General features: G+C 38.7%; 1 protein-coding gene across 5 annotated transcripts in view; it reads right to left on the reverse strand.

The window, feature by feature from the left end:
- Positions 1 to 24553, reverse strand: part of RAPH1 (Ras association (RalGDS/AF-6) and pleckstrin homology domains 1) — an 86076-nt gene that overhangs the window by 56863 nt on the left and 4660 nt on the right. The window lies entirely within an intron of this gene.

Genomic DNA, 24553 nt, shown 5'->3' on the forward strand with positions numbered 1-24553 from the left:
ACCCTCCATGGTTTAAAAATAGTCTTTCCTTCTATTTGTATGTTACTTATATTTCACTTTACCTTGATAAAACAATCAGGGAACAGGAGACTACAGAGGTGATGTGCAGTTCTGAGGTCAGCAGAAGCCAAGGCTTTCCCACAAATGCAAGACACTGCCATCCAGTTGCTCCAGGCAATGCCACTTCAGTCTCCTACTGAGATTTTATTTTTGTGGTAGAGCACAATGCAGCTGCTTACCTTGAAAGGGGCAATAATATTATAGCTAACCTCGCACAGCACACTGCACTGAGCAAACACTTAGCAGATTAAATTAGCCATCTGAAACTTGTTTCTTCCAACACTTGTTTTGTGTCCTGCAAAGTACTTCTAGCACTCCAGGGAAGAGAAGGAAGGTATTCCTAAAAGTTAAGAGTGAAGCTGAGCTTCAGAAAAATGCCAATATGCTTATGTAATAGAGCTGTATCCTTCCACCAAGACCACCCCAGTTTTTCTGTTCTCTACATCAGGATTCCTCTCTGTGGCGTCACCTGAAATCCATCCCACACACAGCAATGGAGACAGCAGGGCAGCAGCAACTCACAGCCTGCCTCAACTTCTGCAGAACAAACAGAAGCTGGATTCCACTTTCACACCCCTTCAAAGCTCTGCTTTACTATTCCTTAGGCTTTTATATGGATGAGAAATACCATAAATTCAAGACAAAACACATTCATACTTAAGGTGACATGGTCAAACTGCTCTAACAGTGTTTGCATTTGACAACATAGCATTTCTCAATGTCTAGAAGCACTTGAAGTAAATAATTTTTATTTGAAGGCTGAGGGAAACTATTAAAAGCATGCCGTAGGAAATATGACTACGGACTGGCAAATCAAATAAATGGAAACTGTGATACGAAACAGCCAGAGCTCAGTATTTACAGACACTTTACCCTGCTAGCCTTTCCCTCTCTGAGCTGTTTTAGCCACTTACTCTACAGTTGACGGGGCTTGTTCTGTAGTGCATTTGTTCTATGGCACTGTTCATAACCCATCCTTTCATCAACAGAGAAGCTTTTTCTTTCTACTAAGCCATGGAAAGAAATCAGCATTCTCAATTTCCTATAAACAGTTGCTTTAGCTATTTTAACTTGGCATCAAAGACACTGCTTTAGTTCCAGTTACTCTGAAGACAGAATTAGCAGCCTAAAGAAAACTCTTACAAATAAAGTACTGTTGTGTCATCAGGTCTGGCACTAGACCCTGGAGTATTTGCCAGCTCCTTGTAGTCCCCACCCAAGCTTCCTAACGTCAGATGCATTTCCTATGAGCCCGTCAACGTTTGCTTGGAAAAGACACACAGAGGATAGTGTGTCACTTCAGAAACTGCTAATATTAGCTTGCTAGTTCTTTAAAATGGATCTCTTCTAGCACCAAGTTCCGCCACTGGAAGGAGATATTCCAAAAGACATTAATTAAATTATTAATTCAATAAATTAAGGCAGAGACAAAATGCTCAGATAACAGTATCTGAACTTTTTGACATAACTCAAAAGAGTAACAACTCAAAAAGAGTATACATTCCAATTAAAATGCTTGAAATTTTTCTTTTTACGGCCATGTTCTTTCTCACTGTTGTTGATCACATCAAACATGCACCACACTTTAGCAAACCATGACCTGAGATTTATCACACCTTTCTAAGGATATGACATTTTTAATTTATAACAAGAAAGAAGTAGCTGTAAAAGAATCAGACTGCAGGATTTGTCTACACCACAATTAATGATGGAAAGATTATCAGAAAAAAACAAATAGAATTCTGAGTCCAACTGGAAATGCCAATGTGCTTAAAGGGTCAGCAACAAGTATGTGTTTATGCACTATAATTTCAGAAGCACTATACTAAGCATTTTGAAATAGCGATGCTTAAGTATGTTCAAAGGCAACTGGCAGCTTAAAACCCCAGATGAAAACAAACCATCTTTCTTTCAGGCAACCGATGTTTTCACCCCCAACCTTTCTTACTATTTAAACACAAGCTGCTACAAGCTCATGCTCATTCATGAACTAAGGATTTTCTTCCTAAAAACAACTATGGAATTTGTTACAAATCTCATACAGGGACACCATAGACCATACACAAACATTCAAAACTCCTTCTGAACAAGTACCTGGATTTCCGCATTTTAAAATCTAACCTCAGGAACCAAAAGCACTGACACAGCATACTCTGGTTTGGAAATCGGAGTTCTTCTTCCATTTGTGATCATTCATGTGTTATCATGCCAGTATCTATTTCTGTTTAAGAAGTTGTAGATGACAGACCACTACAGCAGTATACTGTATGAGCACATAAGTGTGGTGTGCACACAAATACAAGAGTAAGATTCTAGATGGTTTCACCTCTTACACATTTACCTGACCATTCAAAGAAATAAGGTTACTTACACAAGGGAAAAAAAAAAGCTTTAACAAAACTGTCAGCCAAAGTTCACATCCAGGTTTCTATGCATTTTCGTGAAGTTCTGGTAAATACTGAAGGGTAGTTTGAGCACAAATATTTGTTTCATATTAATATTCTGTCCGTATGACAGGGACCAATTAAATCCAGCATGTTTTCAGTAAGAAATAAGGAAGTCTTATACTGTAACTGACGCCAGCATTTCTCCTTCGAATTTAACACTGCAGCACACTAAACCAACAATACAGTGTGGAACATTTGCTTCACTATTTCTATGTTTCTTCTTAATAAGCATAAAATATCTTGAAATTACCCCTGAAAAAAGAGATTTGGAGGGGGATTGGAAAGTTATGGAAACTTCTTTGTGCATTATCCAATGTTCTATAACCCAGTTTACATTAAGAGTAACCCAGATGAAGACCTGAACAAAAGAGCATTTGTTTTCTTTTACCTTCAGATAGCAAAGGTACCAGCTGAATACATCCCAAGGATCCTACAAGCACACAGACATTCCAAAGCCTCTCGGATTCAAAAACTAGGGCACAAATCTGTCAGCCAAACAATTCAAATCCAAAACATCCCACATCAAAATCCTGCACCAGTGAAAGCCTCCTTCAACATACTATTTTGAGCCAACTTTGAGTTTTGTTTCTCTTTTTTTAAATCATGCTTCAGGCAATAGTTTTCCAGGCTTGTAGTCACAGCACAACACGATGAAAATACATTGAACGTCTGATAAAAGCCACTCCAGTAAAACACAAGAGACATTTCATAGCCAATAATCCCATACGTTTCTGTAATTACTCAGGCAATAATTTTAGAAGTTAAAATTCCACAAACATAGCATCTGTTGCTACACTTTAAAAATCAAATAATGTCTGTGCACTCCTTGGTACCAGCTAAACAGGTAAACCCATTCATGCAGTACTGCGTTAAAATGGAAAAATATTGAATCTATGCCTTGCACACATGAAGAGATTCACATACTCAGAAGTACTGTGGGTGACCTCTTGAGGTCCTGGACAATACCTACCCGCCTCAGTGTGAAATCCAAGAAAGAAATAGTTACACCTAATCACACATCAACAGCTTGAAGATATAATTAAGATGTATAAAATATGCATATTTACTAATGTATTTCAATAATGGGTCACTGGATTATTAAGGACTGTGACAATTACCTGTTTCGATTCCACTACCTGTTTCTTGCCCTTCTTTCCCCACCTCCCCAACTCATTAAGGATATTTTCTTTACATCAACACATTATCTGGCACAATTAAATTGATCCGTCCTGTCAAACGCAACTGCATTCCAGCTATCAAGGAAGCAAGGCACACAGCATTACTTTGGAAAACTGATTTTTTAAAAATTCCTTACTTATTTATTAACATAAACTACTAGCAATTTGGAGATAGGATTGGCAAAAAAAGAATGAACAAATGTTTAAGCACATGGGGCTCTTCAAGCTGTTCTTCAAAATTAAAATAGGGCATTGGACTTTAGTAATAAATCCTATTCTTCAAACACAGGAAGTCAAGAGCAGAACATGGAACGTACAAGACTTAACACAACTGGGAGAAGGAAGACAATTATAGAATACGTTAAAAGTTTAAAAAGCAATGTGTGGTTTGAGCATATTTCACTTTCAGGTCTTTTACTTTATGTCTGTCAGCTGGTTTGGACTGCAGGAAGTATGAGAACCAGGCACTCTCACTGTAAGGTCTTACTCTCGGGTTTAGCCAATTTGTGCAACATGCAAGAACGTATCTTTGAAACCACAGAAAAGAAATCGTTGCATCTGAAAATGCATGTTTTGAATTGCAGACAGGCTGGAGTTTCAATTAAAGATCAATTAAAAGTTGCCGAAAGCAACAGTTATTCAGCCAAACAAATGCAGCATGATTTCTAATGCTATTCCTCAAATGAAGCACATGCCTGTACAAGAACTTGCCTCTGTCTCTAGCTGTTTGTATTTTAAGCCCAGTAAAACAACCACCTTTTCACTAAGCTTTTAAAAATATTTTTCTTTACATGATCTGTAAGTTTGTAATGTAAATATTTATAGCAACACAAGTGAACACACAACTTACATGAATTTTAGCAACTGCTAGTGAAGCAACTGTTGAAAAAGCAACTAGAAGAGAAAAAGTCTTATTCAGGCATCAGATGGTAACATCAAAGCAAATTGTCTCACTGTTCCTGGAATCCCCCAAAATACATCACTGCTGTATACAGTAAATACAGGTTTTCTAAACCTCGGTGCTGTCAGGAGAGCACTGTTATGCCTTTCAGATTATAACAGGCTGCTCAACAACCACCCCCAGAGATTCTAACCAGGCAAGTCAAACATGCCATCGTTGCTCCCTGGTCTTCCACAGATTCAGCACCAAATCTTTAGAATGAAGCAGACAGCATGCTAAGCATGGATACGACAACATAAATATGAAAGAAGAAAGCTCCTTTTGGCTAGCAGCATGAAGAAATAGAAAAACATAATTCTGCATATTCACATGCACTGCAGCTGACTCCCTTTGTATTTAATCAACATTTATGCACTCCCCCTGTAACTTTAGTTGACACAAGCACCAACAATTTCCTGAAATAAACAAATGGAAGATACTGGAATGTTTACTTCATCATCTTGATCTCTAACAAAGAGAAATACTTCTGATGTGCCACAGCAAAACCACCCACAAAATACCCACCCACCCACTCCTCCTTTGTTTGAAAGCTTGAAGAGAGAAGGTGAAATGTGAAGTGAATCAAGAAGTAGTCAATTGTTTATTCCATGGGGTTGGTTTCTCATTATCACTTATGCTGTCTTTGTAATATTATTACTATTGACTCTAGCTTTCCATAACTGCAGTCTGAAATTTTAAATTAGTTTCCATAGGGTGACCCCCTGTATATCAAAACACATTCAAAATATCTTTCCTCCTGTAAGAGGGGAGATATGCCAAAATTACTGAAATGTCTACTGAAGAACCTATCTAATTGCATCTGAATTCTGGGCTGCTGAGAAGGCATACAGTAAAACCTCTGTTCCCTCCAATATATTTCAGTGCCTGTCTCGTATCTAGCGAAACAGATGTTGCCTTGGAAAGAAGGGGCTTTATCAGTCACTTTGTCCCATTTCCTAAACTAAGATTCCAGCCAGAGTACACAAGTGGACACTAAATTAATTCCCACTAAAGCAGCATCCTAGATTACATCATGTCACACAGCAGATTCTTTAAGAAGACAACCTGAAGACAGCTCTAAAAAAACTGCTTAGCCAGACACCATAAAAACAGAAGCTGCTGTAGCCAAAATATTTTTCAAGAAGAGGATAAAATACAGGTGTTCTATAAAACAATGACACTCATCAGTTGCAGGAGCCAACATCTTAGTCTTACCAGCTAAGACTGGAGAACTGTCAGTGTGAAAACAGAGTGAGATTATAAAAGCTAGGAAAATGTACAGCTTTAAATCTATATTATAGTCTGCCTTCACTAGGCAGAGAGATGTATTTAAAAACACACATTAGCTCCAATTTTCCAGAATCTTCCTTATGCAGTTATCATAACACAAGCATTATTGTAGCATCTCTTCCCATTCAGTTTTAGCTTTGGAACTATATTGAATGCAGTAACTTCAAGAAGCATATTTCTGTAATTTTTTTTTTTAATAGAACTAATATTTTTAGAATATTAGCAGGAAGTAGACAGAGGATGCATTTTGTATTATAAACAAAACAAAAGTATCTTAGAGTAGCTGAAACCTTGCAAAAGACAGCTAAGTGTCCAGAAAAGGTTTCATAGACAATTTATTACACAATTTGAGAAAGTACAAATTCAAAGTTTTACAGTAGTTATTTATGTGTGACTCCAGACAACATACACTTAGAACATGCTCATGACAGTATTTGAAGAGGACATAAATACACAATCAGGTATCTGCCTTAGAGGTTCTTAGATAAATGGCCAATTTTGCTCAAACAAGTGCTCATTAAAAAGCGTCTCTTTCTTACCCACTGAAGAACCACAAGTGACTCGTAGAAAATTCTGCTATTTCAGTCCCAAGTTCTCCTTTCAGAAGAATCCTTCAACTCCTCCAGGTCACACTTCCTGTATGGGGCAGGCCGCTAAACTTCCCCCAGGTTGAAGGTTGATTGAGCCGCTACAGTAAGTGAAAAATTACTTTCCCAGTTCTAGCTCTGGCCATAGATTTCAGGAAAATAACACCCCTAAATATTTCATTAATTCTGAAGTGGGAGGAGGGAGGAGACGTGCAACAGCACAGAGAGCAGACAAACATTCCTGATCACTGCAGGCAACTCACTTAAATCCTGAAGCATAATATTCAATTCAATTACAGTTATTATCCTAATACACAGCTGCAAACGGTATGAGAACACTAAGGGCAAGGTAGGCAATCCCCAGAGTATGCAAAGGAAGTGGAGGAGAGATCCAGAAGTGCACGTATCCTAATGACGTGGTGGACTCACACACACCAGTAAGCCAGCCTGAAGCTCCACTAGAGCTTACATAAAACTGTTACAAACAGAAATTAAGAACTTAGATGTTCGAACTTTTACTGAAGCTTCTCAATGGCTTCGTGATTCATGTAAAAATGCAAGTCTTCAACATCTTTGTATGCATTTTTCATCAAATCTACAACAGACACGTTGGAGGAATGAAGGAAAGATTTCCATTTTCCATTTTACAGATAAGGGACACGACAAGGAAATACAAAGCGAACTGCTCACAGTTTGGGAAGAAGGAAAACTGCCTACATCTGAAACTGTACCTTCAGCAACATTCTGCATGTAATAGAACATAAAATCTGACCAAAAGCAGCACAGAAACATACATGGTATTTTACACAACCAGTTAGAGGGTTCTAGTTTGCAACAAGGATAATATTTTCAGACATACTACTAGCAACAGTTCAAACAATTATCCGAAAGGTCTAACACATTTTTCAAATAAAATGGCACCTAATCCTGCTATGTCTCATTTGGTCCTCTCCTCTATGGCTGCTAATGCTGACTAAATTACAATAGAAGAAAAATAAATCAAAACAAAGCAATAACAGACAACAAATCAAGGCTGTCTGATTCTGTAGGAGGGCCACACAACAGTCTGCAAAAAAAGGATTCAGCTGAGACATGAGCACAACACTTTTTTTGTGATGCAGAACTACTTTCTTCCCTCTCAGGCATTACACAGTTTGATCCCTGAAAAACATTTAGGTGATAGGTCAAATCGCAATGCAGGTGAGAGCATTTCCTCTTAAGACTCTGAGCTACTCTGTGCTTTAGTCTGGTTAAAAACTACTTCTTGCTCAAGGGACCCTCTCAAAGGTTAAAAATAATCATGATGCCAATGCTCACTTAAGATACCACACCAGACACCGGTAATCTGTATGATGTGGGTACTATCTAGACTCAGAAGTAGTTGCCAAATCCCTTTCAACAAGGATCTAGTGACAGTCTATGAACCATGGTTCAAAAAATGTTAGAGCAGTGCTTTAGCTGTGACAAATAACATTCTTCACAGGTTGCTTCATATAAACTCTTGTATCAGGGTATATATTCTCTACACTAACCTCAGCTGCAACAGACTGGAAGTTGATTTAGGATTTCTGGTAAGAATTAAGATTACATTGTGAAGAGCTGCATTTCACTATAGCTGGAACTACCATCTCCTGAAAACACACACACGAAAAACAAACAAACAAACAAAATCACAAACAAAAAAGAAAACATCAACCCCAAACATCAACCCACAACTGTATATTATTTTCAGAAAACTGACCAATGAATATTTGATACACCTAAAGTACATAGGTGTTTCATTCTTAGCATTTGAGTCAACACATTTTGTTTACAGTGAGCCATTACAAACCTCGTAACTGTAAGAGACACCACTTGGAAAAAAAAAAATTGTTTAGAGGATGAATAGGAAAATAATCTTTTGACTGAAACATTATCAAAGAAAGAAAAAGTATATTCAATTTAGAAGACACCTGATCTACTTTAAACCCACTCCTAACAAGCTAAGCCAAAGAACAACAACACTGGCTTAAACCAAAAATAAACATATCTAAACAACAGGTTACCCCAGTTCAAATAGTTTTATATTTTAAGCCACTAGTAAAATCAGATTTAAGTATTTAAATTAGCAGTCAACTTCCATCCTCCGACTTCATTGCAAACTGTAAGTAGGGACATAAAACTGCTCTCTACCCCCATCACTCTTTTCATCCCCAACCTCTCCACAGAAGGATGTCTATTGAGGTGTGAGGCAGATGAAGACAGCCACTCCAATGGAGAGAAAAATGGATGTACGGTACTGCACCATGACATCACCAGAAAAGAAAGAAGTACTACAGAAAGAGATGTTTTTCCATGGAAAAGCTGTGCCTGGTTGGAGCCTTGGACAAACTGCATAGCGGAGAGCCTTGTGAGTCTGGGGGAAAGCCTGATATTGGGCCACTGATGAGATGAGCCCGGTAGTCAAGACTGGAAAGGCTAGAAGTCAGCAGGAATGGGGCAGTTTGCTGTGACAGGAAAGGGGAGAGGATCATTTGGCAGTGAATCAACACTGCTCACATGGTGTGATGTGAGGCACAAGCACTGAAGGGGGAGCAACTATGTGGCACGAAAAGGAGAAAGTACAGACAAGTTGTGCACGATATGGGTGTAGGTAGAAAAACATGTTTATGAATCTCACAACTGCAGAAGAACCACTGCTCTGAGAGACTACTTATCAGCCTCTTCCCTTGGATCTTGCAGGTGATGAGGCACAATTTCAGATCCCCATAAACTTCACACACAATAACAAGACAGAAAGTCAACTTTCTGCTGCATAAACTCACCATTTTCCTTGTTGATGCTGAAGGAACCCAAGCTCTATTTTGACAATCTCCCCAGGCAAGAAAAAAAAAAAAAAATCCCTTGAAGGAAGGAAAGTCCTGGACTTGCACAACTCTTCTTCTCAGCTCACGCTCTTTTTCTCCTCAAAAAGTAAGAGAGAAGCCATTCCAGAAGTTCTCAAACCATAAAGCAACTTCTGTGAGGCATCTGGTTGAGCAGGGTGCCAAAGCCTGTAACAATTCCACCACCACTCTTCACTAGTAAAGCCAGCACAAATTGCTGATGAGGAGAGGGCAGATATAGAAAGCCATGCTCACCACTGATAAAGGGTAAAAATACAACTTAAACTCTCCAAAGTTTCTAAAAAAAAAAAAAAAAAAAAAAAAGAGAGAGAGAGAGAAAAAGACAATATTTCTCCCAGTATGTTTTCCTTTCTAATGCTTTCTTCACTTGGGGCTTTGCTTCTACTGTCAATTCAACATCCTTTCTCTGGAAGGATAGTTTAATTATTATAAACCAAGAAGTCCACATCATAACTCAAACCAGTATTAGCAATTTGAGGTATAAAGCTACAAAATTTATCTCAAATTGCTAACAGGAACATAAGCATTGCCTGCTGAGCATTGACCTTAATCTATAGATAGGCCTCATGAAAATCATTTTAAAAAATTAATAATTTAGTATACTTAAGATGTGCTCTACAGATAAATGTTCATACTAAAAAGCAACATTGTTTCAGTTTCTAAGTATTGGCAGTAAGGGAGGGAAGGGGAGAAAAAGCACCGTTTCTGGACTCTACTCCCTGGAAAAAAAGCAATTTAAGGAAGAAAGCAGCCTCAGAATAAATTTTAAGAAGTTTGGTTATATCAAAGGTTAAGCACCAACTGATGCATACCAAAAGGACTTTATCTAGAATTTAATTGTAGAGATTATGACCAAATGTAAATATTTAACACAGAATCAACATTTTAAAGTACATGTAAGTAAGAAAATCAGCTTCCATGGCAAGGAAAAAATAAAGTCTAAGTCATGCCACTGAGGAAGTGAACACAAAATTCCTATACAGTAGGACAACCATGGAAGATGGGGCTGACAGCTAGGTCTTTTTAAAGAAGGACTCCAAACAGAAAGATTCAAACTCACAGGATTGGGCCAGCATTCCCAAGGAACCAGATCTTAAGCTGCAGAGGCCCTGTCTAAACAGCTCAGCACCTGAGTCACATAAACAACTACTGTAAATCTGTTGCCACCACACTTGGTAGCTTTGCAAACGGAACTTTTCCTTGCATATGAAAACTAAAGACAGAGGGTTTTGCTATTGCAGCCATGGGGCGGGGGGGGGGGGAGGGTAGGGGGGAAACACAGAATAAATCTAGTCAGAATCCATACTGCCACTCATTAATATAAGTTTCAAGATTTTTTCCAAAAAGTTTCTACTCTTCCCCCCAAACTGTTAATCTAATGTGGCTTTTTATTCAGTGAAGGACAATTCTGAGCAGGTGGCTGAGTGCAGCTATTATACACACAGACGTATATACACCGTACATTATGTTTCACATCACATTTTGTTTATAAATACGCTTGGAAGTTCTGCCACTCGGCAGTCAATTATTCTTGTCTCCCATCTAAGTTTGATGCTGTGGAAAATCAACAAACCAAGATAATGCAGATTTAGATATGAGAAGATAATACCAACAGCTAACTAAAATAATTTGAAAGTTTAAAAAGTTTTTTAAAACTCACATTTAGTAGATGAGACAGATATAATTTATGGCGAGTCTTAAAGCCATCTGAAAGCAACAAGAGTAGTTGCTTTCCCTGCAACTATTTTTTTAATACAAAAAGTGAATGGGTCTTTTTAAACACCAGGGCTTCTTAGCAAGGGTCACATAGACTGAAAAATACTGTAGAGCACACTAAGAAACACAAGTTAATAGGGACAGGAATGAGACGCTTCATGGCATTCGTCAAGCCAGGGGACAGATATCCTCCTATCACCACCCAAATATGAACATCAAGAGTCGCTGTAGCTTTCAATAAACTAACAACAGTACTCAAGAGGATGGCTCCAGGGTTTCACCAGACAGCACCTTCCCAAAGAACCCTCAGCAGTAAAATGTAGAATAACTTCTTTTGATAGCAACTACACTTTATTCTGTTTCCTGGAGAAGGAAGGATGACCACTTCCCAGTGTCCTTGTCCAGCACAGACACATCTCTCTACCACACTCTCAAGGCTCCCGTCACTCAAATAACATCTTGGAAATTTTTGGTTTTACCGGGTGTACAGAGCTCAGTACTCACACCAGGGTACCTGTCACCTACACCCTCAGCTGTGGCTATGGTTTCGCACAACACTGTGCAAACAGCTTGTCGCTGTTGCAAGCAGGGGCTTTGCCTTCTCGTTATCTGGCCCTAAAGGTGATCACAAAACAACTATACTGTATTTAGTATTATTTTGTTATATAACTAAGAAGCACAGAATCCCAGAATGTCAGGGATTGGAAGGGACCTGGAAAGCTCATCCAGTGCAATCTCCCAAGGAGCAGGAACACCCAGATGAGGTTACACACGAAGGTGTCCAGGCGGGTTGGAATGTCTGCAGAGAAGGAGACTCCACAACCTCCCTGGGCAGCCTGGGCCAGACTTTGGCACCCTTACTAAGAAGTTTCTTCTCAAATTTAAGTGGAACCTTTTGTGTTCCAGTCTGAACCCATTACCCCTTGTCCTATCATTGGTTGTCATCAAGAAGAGCCTGGCTCCATCCTCCTGACACTCACCCTTTATATATCTGTAAACATGAATGAGGTCACCCCTCAGTCTCCTCTTGTCCAGCTCCAGAGCCCCAGCTCCCTCAGCCTTTCTCCCTTTCAGGGAGATGCTCCACTCCCTTCAGCATCTTTGTTGCCCTGCGCTGGACTCTCTCCAGCAGTTCCCTGTCCTGCTGGAACTGAGGGGCCACAACTGGACACAATATTCCAGGTGTGGTCTCCCCAGGGCAGAGTAGAGGGGGAGGAGAACCTCTCTCGACTTACTAACCACCCCACTTCTAATACACCCCAGGATGCCATTTGCCTTCCTGGCCACAAGGGCACAGTGCTGGCTCATGGTCATCCTGCTGTCCACCAGGACCCCCAGGTCTCTTTCCCCTGCGCTGCTCTCTAATAGGTCATTCCCCAACTTACACTGGAACCTGGGGCTGTTCCTGCCCAGATGACAGACTCTGCACTTGCCCTTGTTATATTTCATTAAATTTCTCCCTGCCCAACTCTCCAGCCTGTCCAGGCCTCTGGATGGCAGCACAGCCTCTGCCCTGTCAGACACTCCTCCCAGCTTGGTGTCATCAGCAAACTTGCTGACAGTCACTCTATTCCCTCGTCCAAATCATTGATGAATATATTGAATAATACAGGCCCCAGTACTGCTCCCTGAGGCACTGCACTAGATACAGGCCTCAACTGGACTCCACCCATTGACCACGACTCTCTGGCTTCTTCCTTTCAGGCAGTTTGCAGTCCACCTCACTACCCGCTCATCCAGACCACACTCCCTCAGTTTAGCTGTGAGGATGCTGTGGGAGACTGTGTCAAATGCCTTACTCAGGTCAAGGTAGACCACGTCCACCGCTCTGCCATCATCCATCCATCTTGTTATGTCCTCATAAAAGTCAATGGGGTTGGTCAAGCATGACTTCCCCTTGGTGAAGCCATGTTGACTGCCCCTAATGACCCTCTTATCCCTGAGATGCCTTGAGATGGCACCAAGGAGAAGTCGTTCCATCAGTTTCCCAGGGATGGAGATGAGGCTGACCAGTCTATAGTTACCCAGGTCCTCCTTCTTGCCCTTTTTGAAGACTGCAGTGACATTTGCTTTCCTCCAGTCCTCAGGCACCTCTCCCGTTCCCAAGACTTGGCAAAGATGATGGAGAGCGGTCCAGCAATGGCCTCAGCCAGCTCCCTCAGCAATTGTGGGTGCATCCCATCCAGACCCATGGATTTATGGATGTCCAGATCGCCTAATTGCTCCCTAACCCAGTCCTCACCAACTGAGGCAAACTCCTCCATTGTCCTGCCTTCCTCTGGGGCCTCAGCGGTACGGGGCTCCTCAGGACAGCCCTCGGCAGAGCAGACAGAGACGAAGAAGCATTCAGTAACTCTGCCTTCTCTGTATCTTCTGTCACCAGGGCACCCACCTCATTCATCAGTGGGCCTACGTTACCTCTGGTGTTAAATTTACCTGCCACATATTGGAAAAAGCTCTTCCTGTTGTCCTTGACCCCTCTCGCCAGGTTTAATTCTAGGGAGGCCTTAGCTTTCCTAGTTGCCTCCCTACACCCTCTGACAACAGCAAACCCATGAAGTTTATTAAACATCATGTAAACAACAGTTTGTCAATAAAAAAAGTTTCTGCCTCTTCTTGCCATGATCTCTTAATATCAGACGCCATCAAGGCTCATTCTTTCCTGAATTCAATGGAAAAATGGAAAACTTTGCAAGAAGACTAATTTATAGATGACTTCACTAGTCAGATACTTCAACTCCTTCATCTTTCCATGCTACAAATGTAATACTACCAAATTATTGTTTAAACAGAGAAAAACCACCATTGATACTGCAGTATAGTTAAAAAACCCAAACCTATTATAGATGCAGTATTTTATTATCAACACACACTACCTCAGGTTTTTTCCTACAGAATATAAAAATTCATGTCGTCCTATGAAGCAACTATGTGATTTTTTTAAGCATTAAAAATTAATTAGAAAAAACGAGCTAAAAATGACCTTATACTGTAATGCATACTGAATTTTCATCACACTCAAAGAGCCGCCCTTCCTAAGACAAAATACTAACCTCTGAGTACAGTATCATTGCAGCCAATGTCAGTTCCTTTCCAAAACACTTAAGCCTGTGTCCACAAGGCTGATGGCCAGTGCTGTCATTTCCTCCATTAAGATCTGGAAAGCAGCAGGAAATATGGCTCACAACAAATGCAGGAATACCTGGCGTACAGAAACGCCACAGAGCCTACTGTCCACTCTGAGCCTGTTTCTGAAGTCTGACTACAGATGGCCTATTGCAACTTAACCATAGTGAACTCCTCCCAGAATTAAGGGCATGAATGCTCACAGATTAATACTTTTCTGCCATATAAAACCAGGACAAACTCTTATTCTGCACATACATTCTTTTGGCAGGACTAGGGGAGGAGGTTATATCTAGTTCACAGAAAATTAGGTCCCCCATTTCATAAGCAAATATAAAGTGCATGTTGAAGTTTGTAAGAATTTAGTAGGTACTTTCCCTCAACAGAAATTTGGAAGAAATTTATCACAAATTCTGCATACAGCTACGTTAATTATGAATGCAGGAGGAAGTTCATATTTACAACCTCAAACAAAAAACCATTATATCATCTTAACAGCTGTGTAACAATTTGGCAAGCCTCGGAGTGAAGTTTTTTTCTGAACATTCTAAAAGAACAATTATTTTTGTTTCCTCATAAATATCTTCCTTGGTATAAAGACCTCTACAAGGATTGAACTCAATGAATAAACTACAGAATACGACACCAAAAGTGGAATGTGTTCCACAATGACTATTTTTACTGCTAAAGGAGCTGAGTTGACCACACTCTATAAGGAACGTAATTTGTGACACTAGAAATGGTAATTACTTGCACCACATTCACATCTTATTAAGGACAAGGGTTGGCAAGGAAGAACTGATCTGCACTAATTTGCTGTAGCCGTAATGAGCCACAAACTAGCAAAACTAGCTTTTTAAAAATGTAGGTGACAGCGACCAGTTGAAAAGCCACATTAAAATAAGTCTCTGAATTCATTTCCAAGTTGTGTTTGTCTATTGCACTATAAAAAGCTTATGCAGATGCAGGAGTTTGTAGAACATTCCATTACCTACAGTCCCATTTCCTCAGATTGCTAACAGTGAGGTGGGAATTGGCTGGACAATTTTTTTAGTATCAATTTTTGTAGGAAATATGATTACGCTTGAATCTTAGCTATCTCAAGCTGAATCAAATAAAAAAAGCAGCACCATGAAAGGATATACAATGAAACTTAAAAATAAATAAATTAGTTCATGACTTTTATTGGTTTACGATCCTCCTTCAGACCTCTAAATGCCCATTCAGGTTTACGTCTTGCTGGCAACTTCTTCCTATCACCTTTCCAAAGGATTTATAAAGTTTTGCTGATAGAAGCTACAGCCTGGAATACCTTCAAGGGCTGGCTTGTGATAAATCAGAACAAGTTTACAATTCAAAAAAGGAAAGAATTTTTGCAGAACTATAAATTTCATACCAGTGGGAGTTTTTTTGCACATTCTCCCTGCATCCCAACACATCTGTGCAATAAAGATGCATGTTTTTGCAAATATAAGCTAATTAAATTCCTTATTTATACTTATTTACGAATAATCTCCGTCAGGGGCCATGTCCAGGCTGTAAAGCAATGTTGCATTTGATAGTAGCATATACCTGTTTCCATCAGCAGGAAGGAAACACTGAAACTGAGCTGCTTCTTTGGAGGTCTTGAAATCTATAAAGGTGATGGACTTCATCCATCTTTATTATTCAGAATTTGAGATGTCATTCCATCTAAAATATGAGGTTTTACAGCTCTTATTATTAAATCATTACCTATGCTTTTTTTTTTTTTTTTTAATTTTAATTTTTCTTTCTCCTTTTTCATTCACAAGAAGCATGGTCAAGTTGTGTCCACAAACAACAACTACACAACCCTGAGACCTCCCCAACCCTTTTCCAGTTAAGAAAAACAATTGAGAGAAGTCCACCTTATGCAGGAAAAAGAAAAACAAGCTCAAAAGTCAGTGGAAGAAAGTTGGGAAGGATTTCCACACATCGCTGTTGTTGCAACACTAAACACTGCTGGTCACATGGAGCACAGATGGATTCCTCGCACTGCTATCACCTTCTGGTTGCAACTGTATTAGAGAGGTCAGGAAGGAAAATACTTCTATTTATACCAGTATAGTTTTTGCTGACTTGCTCATAAAAAGCACTAGACAAGAGGCAGGTAGTATTACCAACATGATCCATTACTAAGAGCCTTCAAATACTTAAGTCTCAATAAATAAGTCTTTAGAACATTTCCACAGAGAGCATAGTTAGGTTTTGAGGTTGGGTTGGGGTTTCTTTTGAATTAAACTACTTATACACAAGGTAGGTTTTAAATTGTGCTGGTGAAGCTGAAGCAACTTCTGCTTGTATGCAGCTAGATTTGGCATTCTGTTGAAAATGCTCTTTTACATTTGACAGAAATCCTGCACCACACTTTGAAGGATGATACACAGAATAAATAAGGAAGCAATTACCTGGGCAATTTTCCCATCATATTGAAGTCATACAAACAATTCAGTTTTATGGAACTTAGAGAAAGCTGAAGATATGGGTGATGTTTTACTCTCCTTTTATCGTTTAACAGTATTCTAAAATCTTAACCTCACACTCTGAGATTGCCTGAATACACAGCAGTGTAGCAAAAGCCTGACAAAACCGTAATCAGTGCAAAGTTACTGTCATAACCACTCTTCAAAAGACTGGTCATCAAGGTGCATTTGGAAACTTTAGACAAGAAACTAGCCAAAATTCAATATTTACTGGACAGTAGCTGGAACTATCAGCAGGGAATGACTCAACAGGTAGGTGCTTGTATGCTGTAACATCAGTGGCAGCTGTTCTGTCAGAGCTGCCAGTGGACCTGCACACTGATTAAGGGAACTCACTGGCTATGGTCCATGGCGATGCCGCTGAGAATGGCTACCAGGAACCCAGGCTTGGCTGGCAGCACTATTTCTGTGTCTCTGTCCATTCAGTAGAACCACTTTTGAGATCTGGAGATGAAACAGCTCAATCACAAGTCTGAACACGCCCCACAACATAATTTATGAACAAACACCTGTTAAAAAAAACAAACCAAACCAAACCGGATGCGCCTGAAGACCTTGTTTATTCCTGGTCTCAACTTTTCAATTGATGTCACAACCTTCTCTCAGAAGAAAACGACTAAAAGTGCAATGCATCAATGGAATCATCCACAGCCTTCTGTGCTAAGTAGTAAGGTTAATTCTCATAGTACTTCTTTCCAGCTCCATTATTCTTGACTGTTTATATTTTTTAAAATGAAAACAAGTCACAGAAAGCAAGTTCGCATCCCCTTTTTCAGTTCTTGTGCACCATCTAAAGAATCAGCTAAAGAATTTCTCCCAGGTGAGAATACACAGAAAGTATAGGACCAGCATAGCTAATTGTACTACCTAACCTCCCCTCAGGTGCATTTTGAGATGGGGAACACCAAGAACAATATTCTGTCCAGTTCTCGGTGGACATATTACCTCCTGTAGGGTGACTCTAGACAACAAAATTTAAAAGCACACACACGAACTTAAGCTCAAGTACAGAAAGGAATTGAGCACAGAAAAAAGGATTTTTTTTACCAATCCAGTCTCAAATCAAGCAGCACGCCAGACACAAACATTTCAAAACCAATACATGAAAGGAAACAAACTAGCTAAACATACAACTTTCTAAACTACTCGTTGTCTGCAACTTACCTAGAAAACTAGAAGACTGTCTAAAGAAAAGAATTGTGCATATTACAAGACAGCAGAAAAAGTGCGGTTCGAAGATGACAAGGATAGCATTTAATCCATAATATAATGATTGCTCTGTGGCAGACCTAGCTTCCTCTTGTTAAATAATGTTGTATTCCTCGAGATACTATAAAGGTCAGCAATACAGAGAGGGCACAAATCAATTTTTTACAAAATGCAGAGCCAGAGATATCATTTCAGTGCTTATCTTAATCATCTTTGGAAAGATGAAAGTGATCATTGCTACAGCAGATTTTCTAAACATGGTGTATAAAATATATTAAGCATAGTGGCAATAAAATAAGAAAACCACAGTTGTCAATCTGTATTCTGTTCAACACCAGGCTACTGCATGCACACCTAATGACAGGAAGATCATCACTAGTTTCAAAATACAAGCCTCAAACCATATGTTCACTATATAGAAAATTCTCAACACAACACAGGACCAGACTGCTGCTATCTCTCTTATTTCCCCCTTGAAAAGTTACTAATCACATTATAGATGCAAGCAGAACTTAAGAAATTACTAAAGAAATATTAAGTAAACTAAGGTCTTCTTTTACTGGACTTTGAATTCCCCCCAAAAGCAGTATTCTTTAGTTTAACAGACTATCACAGCACTACAGTAATTCACAATGAGTTGTGTGTGTCTAAATTTTAAATTTTCTCTTCAAAAAGTGAATAATATAACATTTTAACTGCTTAACCATCTATGTATTCCAAATTCTATTAAAAGACCCCCAAGACTTCATACCCTACATACCACTGTTTTGAACAATGGCTGTCACTAGACTCCAAAAGGTTTCATACTTCAATCTGACTGTCTTGCAATAAAGAGACATGATAAGAGGTGATGATTTGAGATGCATACTTTATATAGAGCATTCAGATACAATATTTTGAATCACACTGCGAAAACAAAGCAAGCCCTACTTTTGAATATACGTTAGTTTCCCATTCCTATCAATAATACTGCCTGAATCATGCTACAATACCAACATTTTAAGGAAAGCAATCCAGCAAAAGTCATTTTAGGAATGAAGAAGCAGCTGCTGAATTTATCAGTACGCTATGCCTTCCCAATTCTTATGGCACAACACAATATAGTGAAAGCATGTGCGGTTGTAAACCCAAATATTTAAATCCATACTGAAAGGCAAAAAGAATTTAGACAACTTAAGGTCAGCTGCAACTTAACATTTTCATAAGAGAACAACCGGACCTTTTTCTTGCTTTTCACCTCACTCTAAAGCAGAAAAATAAACATTTAGGCAGCTTTAACTGGAGCAATGTACTACACTATATCAATATCTTGTAATATTTTATCATGTTTCATTAAATCAAGTATATAGAAAAGTTCTCAAATGCTCACAGCCTGTCAAGGGTCTCATCAAAGGGAATGCCAGACTAACCTTATCTCAGAAAGTTAATAATGAGCATAAATACAGAAAACTTAGAAGTTCTGGCCTTATAGTTTCGGATGAGGTACATTTCAAACAAAATGAAGACTGTGTACCCTCAAGACTGAAAAAAACTGAGGTGGAATCCAAGCTCAGAAGGCAAGTAGTTTATTATGCTCTACAAAATCAAGTAACTAAATAAAGCCTTAGGAAGACATTGCTTCAAAGCACACTCTCCTCTTTTACAAACACTTTAGACTTATTTCATTATTCTTTTGAGAAATGAGAAGTGAACCTGAAATGCTCATGCATCTTTTACTTTACAATATATAAAGATATGAGGTTGGCCCATGGTCACATTATACAGGGACACAGCAATTTGTGTTGTTATCTTCGAAATAAGAAAGAACACATTTCACAAGAATTAGTAGAAAACATTAATGATCGGAAGGTACTAGATACAAGGAATAATTAAAAGTCACATATAATACAATAACATGCCTTATGTACTGCACTCAGATCAGTCTTTACGCCAGTTCAATTTAAACTCTTCTCCTGATATTAACAGCAGACAGACTGTACATTAAACCAAAGTAATTTGTGTCAAGCAGGAATGTTTTTTCCTCCACAGTATTTTAAATTTAAAGGCCACACAAACCTAATATACTTCTGAAGGACCCAGGCCCAGAAAAAGAGAGACACAAAATCATTCCCCAAACTTCAGGCTCAACAGTCTACCCAAGCTAAGTTCCTACATAGTGCCTGTAACTATATTAATGATCTGGTACTTCAGAAGAATGAAGATTGACACCTCTTTTCAAAAAGATAGATGTCCGAGTCATCACATTTCAGAAGTGAAACACCACTGACATTGAAAGCACACAGTCTGAAAATACTTTGTTTGCTCTACAGTGGACTTTCAACCCCACAACGCATGATAGTCATTCCAGGAATATTCCATTCCAGTTCATGAAAGATAATTTAAGATTTTCCATTACAAAGTAGTAATAACTAATTACAGGGGCTTTTTAAAAAAATGTTGGTTTTGAGGACCTTCTGAAGTTTTTGCACAGATTCAAGCTAAATAGGAATAAACAATATCAAAACAGAAAGTTTTGTTCAAGATAATCACAAGCACTTGAGTAGGATCTTTTGGGAGTTTGTTTTCTATTTTATTTTTAACAAGAAAGTCTGCAATTTTCACTAACTAGGATAGCAAGCACAAAAGGTTAAGCTGTATGCTGCAATATCAACTGGAGTTTTGTTAATACAGAGCAGTCCTCACAAGACACTTGCAGGCTTCTCTTTAAGTGCTGTGACGCAGATATGTGGTTCCTCCTAAAAATTTTACTCATTTCCCTATTGCTTCAATTTTCCACTCTGTCAGCTGCCAGAAGGGGAGACAACATTCACGCTTTTCTATGGGGCCCTCCTTTTCCTTCCATGTAATCGCTGAAAATGAGACTTCTCACTTCTGCTATGCTGCTTAGAAAGAATCTTTGAGATCTCTAAACCAGAACAACTAAACATTTCTTTAGGAAAGTAATTCCCTTCCTCCCTCTCTGGACGGGAATTTATTGTTGGTATTCACATCAACCTGACAAACAGCCTTTCAGTTTCACAGAACCGATCATAAGGTATCACTAAGTTACTTATTGATAGACATAGCTGGGTAGAGGTGATATAAAAAGTGACCTTCTGTTATTCAGCTTCAGGCAGGGTTGTTCTCCTGACATGCTCAGAGATGGCCAAAGGAATTCCCAAGTTATAGTCAGTGTTACTATCTTGCAAAGTTACCGTAAGTGAAAACTACCAGCTTTCCCTACCCCCTAAATAAAATGCCACTATTCAATGGATACAAGAGCTTATTTTAAGCCCTCAGACACAACTGCTGTTAACAAAAATCCAAACTACTAGAATTGTTGGTCATTGATGTAACAGAGTAAACTTGCAGAGTGCCTTTCCAGGAACAGCGTGCAATAGCATGCAATCATTCAGCTTTCTATCAAACTCACTCAGAACTACATGGCCAAGTAAAAGGTCGTTTTCTTAAGTCATGCATTAAAGAGATAAGTGGCAACTTCCTTGGAGAACAGGTCTGTAAGGCATTTTCCTTTAAAGGCTCAGAACCACTTAAGGAGTTCTTTCACTATGGGATTTTTTGGGTCTTTTTAATGCACTATAAAATGCATTTGTGTAACAGGTCTTCAATCAGCTGTGAAGAAGAATGATTACAGACACCTGGGAAGTCCAAACTTGCATTAGCATATTAAAAGAAAACAGATTCCAACAATGATTAACTCCATTTTCAATGGTGCAACAAGATCACAGCAATTCTTCTAGCAAGGAGAAAAGCAGGAAGCAAAATTACAAAGGACAATAAAGAGACTTTGGAATGCTTGGCTTCTGGCATGAAATCAAAAATCTATGCAAGATGCCTCATTGCTATACAGGCACGAACTAGGCAAGTCAGAATGAAATTGAAAGCTACAATATATGAGTGGGAAACTGCCTAGAACAGCCAACAGTTCAATACCAAAGACTGAGGTTTTAAGTCCAGACACAATCCATCAGTGATGTACCTCCCATAGAACAATTATGAGGAACCTCCCTAAGTGGTGAACGTCGTCCTTGCTTCTGAAGGAAGCTACATTGGATATTGCCATTTACTTCACACAGGTTGTCCCTGAAGACACAGAGTTTCAGAGTTAACACAAATTTAAGAACTTTATATCTTTGTGTATTTCCAGCCAATAACATGAGAAAACCTGAGGGAACACTGTCATAGTCATAATGAAATGGTTTCACATTTGTTAGGGAGTACTTCTCATCTAATACAATACTTCTTGTTCTAAACCACAGACAAGAGAAACAAGCAATGAGCTCAGATACAAAGCAGAAAAAATATAGGACTAAAATTAAGGCAACTAGTATGCAAGTATAGTATTTCTGCCAAACAAATGAGTTTCCCATGACAATTTCACCTTCAAAAGATCACCATTAAGCTGCAAAAATCAATCTCATACATGAGATGTTTGAAAGTATCTTGTAAACTTACTGGTTTCAATATTGAGCTAGAACCTACCTTAGATTTGCAAATCAGCTTACTTAAAATAAGTATAGATAACATTATAATCTGGATATGATAATGAATTCATTTACAACATCGCAGTGCAAAGTATTTCTTACAACAGATTCTGAAACCCCAGACAGATGCCTTTTAATACTCATAAGATCCAAGTAGCATAGTTTGTCTTTATTTTTAAAAATGCTTTTACATCCCAGAGATAAAAGAACCTTTGATTTTGCAAAATTATATAACCATGGTCTAGAAAGGTGTATACAAGGATGTAGTTTTTCTTCACCTCTTAGCATCTCCCCAAAGGTAGAACCTTTGACTGCATCTCATCATCCCTTCAGTCTTACCAATCCAGCATGCTGCGGATCATGCTGTAAACTGCATCACAGAACTTATGTGGATTAAATCTCACCACTCTCCTTTTTCAGACTATTTCTAACACAACAGTTTAGTGATCACTAAAACTAAATAAGACCGAAAGGATATCTCCATCAAGAAAAGCATAAGGAAAAAAAAAAAAAGCTGCCTCTAATCTCAATTGCTGCTTCTTAGTTCTTATTAATACCATTTCATTAAGAGACCTACTAGAAAAAAACAGTGAGCAGAACATGCAGCTTTTGAGGCTGGGTCAGTACTGTCAGAGATGCAAGTAGGGAGAACTGCAAACCTGCGGCAATTCCAGACATAGCAAATGCATCTGTATGGGGATTAATGACTTGAAGAAGTTTATAAACAACACATGGAGCAACTTCCTCCAAAGAACCTGCACATTTGTTTTGCTAATGCTATCTTCCGTAACATCTACAGTGAAGTCCATCAGTGACATGTCATCACGGAGAGATGGAAAAAGGAGGGAAGCCAGCAAGCGTGTACACACGCTGTTTCCTTCTGAACATTCGTTTTTTCAAGAATGATGGATCACAAGGATCAATTCAGCAACTTCACGGAGTTAAACATAAGAGTACCACTACAAATCTACAAGCCTTTTGACGGAGGGGAAAATCTGTCAAACATAGCTTCAGTATATTTTCTCAGTGATTAAACCAATCAAATAAGCATTTTAGACAAAGAGATATTCCATCATAATAATCAATGAAATGATTTAAAAGACATCCAGAGACATTGAAAAAAAAAAAACAAACCACTATTTTTTTTTCATCACTCATTGAAACAACACAGTTGGGGAAAACCTTCCTTAGCACTACCTGTAAGTTCCAAAAAGAATTAAATTCCATACCAAAAAACCCTTTATGAATTTTATGTTATAAAGGCAGCATTTTTCACAGTATGCAGTAACTCACTCAACTTAATGCTGCACTTAGCAGGCAATTTTATAACACATATTGAAGGGATTTAACTGCAAAGGTGATACCAGAGTAAGAATTCAACTGTTTGAGATGGGAGTGTTTTATCATCAATGCATGCTACGTATTCATTATTTGCACTTCTAACACTACTTAATGACATAGCCTTCAAATTCCAATTTTACAAGCAGATGATTCAAATTTACCAATTAGAGTTTCTGTAAAGCTAGTAATTAAGTCTTTTGGACACTTCCGAAAACATTTTTGCTTTATGATGACTAACTGGATTTCAGAAAATAAACTAAAATTTTGCACAGTGTAATCCTAGAAGAGTTTGCAATACTTCCTCAAAGAATATACAGAGTTTTTCACAATTCGCTGATACATCATGGTAGGAGGAACTAATTGTTCGACACCAGGTTTATTTTGGGGGAGTGCTTTTACCAGGACTCTGTAACCAAGACACTAAGACTAGGATCACACAGAATGAACTGCCTTTTCTATGCTGAAGATGGCTGTTCTTAAAGCAGAAAAGTGGTAACAAATGACAGAATTGGCATCAAGATGGAAGTCTAGCTATGTATTACTGGAAAGAGACAAGCTTTACTTGCAAACTCCTACACTGTTCCTTCTTCCTGGAAGAGCAATGAAGGCAACAACTTCAAAAAGCCTACAGAAATTAATCGTGGTTGGGATCTGTGCTGAGCACAGCTTAAGCAGAACAGCACTCTGTTTTAGCACACGAACACAACCTGCTAAACACACTGACAGAGCGCTAATGCCTTTACCCAGTGCAAGACCATTTCAGCAGATATCAAATACAACAATTAG

This window comes from Streptopelia decaocto, assembly GCF_964273445.1.
Source record: "Streptopelia decaocto genome assembly, chromosome: 6".
NCBI classification, from domain to species: Eukaryota; Metazoa; Chordata; class Aves; order Columbiformes; family Columbidae; genus Streptopelia; species Streptopelia decaocto.